The following is a 2,684-nucleotide window of genomic DNA, read 5'->3' on the forward strand; positions in this document are numbered from 1 at the left end:
CGCCTTGCTGCAGTGGGCTCGCGGCTCCCGCTGGCCAAAGCGTCGGGTGTCGGTGGGTTTTTACTCAAAGCCACGCTCAGACCCGTCTTTGAGGCTGTAGCAAAAGCAATTAATATGCATATCCTGGTCTAAATGTATTCGTGCATACTTCAGTGCTTCTGTAAGACTGTCTTGGCTACCTGAGTAATCCTGTTCAAACCATAGCAAAGATAGGCGGCATTTGCTGAATGGGAGTCGTGCACTATGTGCTGGCAGTGTTGGCTGACAAGTGCGGCGTTCCTTCCTGAAGAGCCTTATTGCTAGTGCTTGCTTAACTCATGCTTGTACTTTGAAAAATTTCGGTTCCTTTTTTTTCTTTTTCTTTTTTTTCTCTTCTTTTTTCCCCTCTTCTCCTTCACCTCCCTCAGGGCAGTGTTTAGGCATAGAAGTGGCCCAGAGAGTAAGGAATGCAAGGAAGCAACAAAAGGACTGTGCCACATATTCCTTCTTTTTCAGGTATCTCATCATGCATCATACCTACAATATCATTGCTATGATTGTAAATAAAATGTTTGTTCCTTCTGAGGCAGTCCATTACATGAACAGTTACCAGAGGGCAGGTTATTTCACACAGTAATTGTAAAACAAAATATAACAGTCTGATTGTTTCTCTTTTGATTACCTACTCTATACCTCTGGGCCACAGGTTGAACATCTGTAAAATTCAGTTAGGATTTTTTGCTTCTCCAAGGCATGTTTGAGATCCCTGCTTGGAGAAGGTGTGCTGGCAGCAGCAGCACATCCTGCTTCATGCTGACCTGCTGCCTGCTGTGCTGTTTCAAAAATCAAGGCCCATGTCAGAGGACGGTCAGCAACTTTATTCTTCATAGTCATTCAGCGGGGAGTTGGCTTTTATAGGAGCTTATATGTTAAAAGTGACACTACTACTAGCTACATAATTAAAACACCATTCAGTTTCAATTAATCTACTCCTGTCAAACACTGAATATATAAAGTAATAAAGGACAAACAAAACCGATAAGAAGCTAGATATTTGCCAAGGCCCTTATGTTGTATGGATCATGGTCAGATAAACATCAGATTTGTATGCATTAATGTAATTACATACAAACTGCACACTGTGTAGTTTCAGATATACTGACCTAGCTGTCAGTTGCGGGACGTGGCAGAGGATTTGTGTTATATACACATTAGAGGCAAAATAATTAATTTGCGTGACAACTACATTCAAATATAACTTTACTGTAATAATGTTTTCAATAATAAAGCTCTATATAGCAGAAACACACATTGGTTGATAGATAAACTAAATCTCAGAATCGTGGATCATAAATATTTTCCAGGGGCAGTAGGATACTACATATTCACACATCTACAATAATAAACAAAAACACATCACAGAGGAGCTGCAAAGTGTACTTGACAAAACATTCAGAAGTCTGTAATGTAAAAGTGGGAATGAAGCTAACTGCAGCTAAATATGCTGCATTAAATTTAGCTAATTTGTCTGAGTGATGGATAACCTTGCATGCTATGGCAAGCACTGGTTGGGTTGCAGCTCTGCAGATATTACATGCTGCCTTTGAATACTGCCACTGAAGCTACTCATGGGTGACTTTAATACTGCGTGTGAATAGTGCAGGTTCAGAACTCAGCTTTCTAAACAGGGTTGTGCCAACAACAGTTTGTTCTCCTTCTAGTAATCACATTTATTTGAAAATATTTAGTTGTTGTTTTGGCAGGAATTAAGCAGTTGTTTGGCTAAAAGGTCCGTTGATGGGTTACAGTTAGTGAGGCATAGCCTGCAGCTGCCAGAAAAGGTGCTGGATGGAGCTTTTTCCCTGCAGCCCACATCTTGGTAACAGATGTGAAGTGCAGTTCTCACAAGACAGGAGGGGGATTATTTTTGTATTAAATTAAATCTTGGCAAGAATTAGTAGAGGCAGCCAGGAGAGGTAATGCTGAATGTGATTGAGGTTAAGACTTGCACAGATGTTGTGTATCGTTCATGAGTGGAGAGCAGACTTGTTTTGAAGTTAGCATGTGCCAGAACTTATTTGTGGGCAATTCTTCTGTCAGAGGTAAGTATGTGGCTTCTTTGCTGATCTGATCGTAAGACACGAACATAACAAGTCAGAAGTGTCAAAGTAGGTTTCCTTCTCCCTTTGACTTGCTTTTTTGCTTAATTTAAATTGTCTGGGAACTTTCAGTCTGGGACACCATTTGCTCACACCTGTCCATGACAAACACAGTTGGTGATGGGTGCTCCTTGCATGCTGCTAGCTGGTTGGTACCTAGCATCAACGAACTTGCTTTAGCTTTCAAAAGGTGGGGAAAAAAAAAGACATAGGAGAACAGCATGACCCGACTGAGCACGTGCTATTGAGTGGTTTGGGATAGCTGGGGTGTTTTGCAGCCTTGCCTTCGATTGCCATAAATATCAATGCTGATAATTAAAAATCTAGATTAGCGCTATCTCCCCTAACCCCTTACTCTCAGGGAGGTCAGGCAGGCCAGGCAGCAGTGGGCCTGAGGGGAGCAGAGGGCGCTGTGAGCCGCGCTCCCCATCGATAAATCCGCTCCAGGGCCGAGCACCAGACTCCGCCCCGCCGCGCGCACTGCGAGCAGGCCGGCAGCGCCTCGCGCAGCGCCTTTAAGCGGAGCTCCGCCTGCTTGTCGCGCCA

Source organism: Meleagris gallopavo, chromosome 1 (assembly GCF_000146605.3).
Source record: "Meleagris gallopavo isolate NT-WF06-2002-E0010 breed Aviagen turkey brand Nicholas breeding stock chromosome 1, Turkey_5.1, whole genome shotgun sequence".
In the NCBI taxonomy this organism is placed as follows: Eukaryota; Metazoa; Chordata; class Aves; order Galliformes; family Phasianidae; genus Meleagris; species Meleagris gallopavo.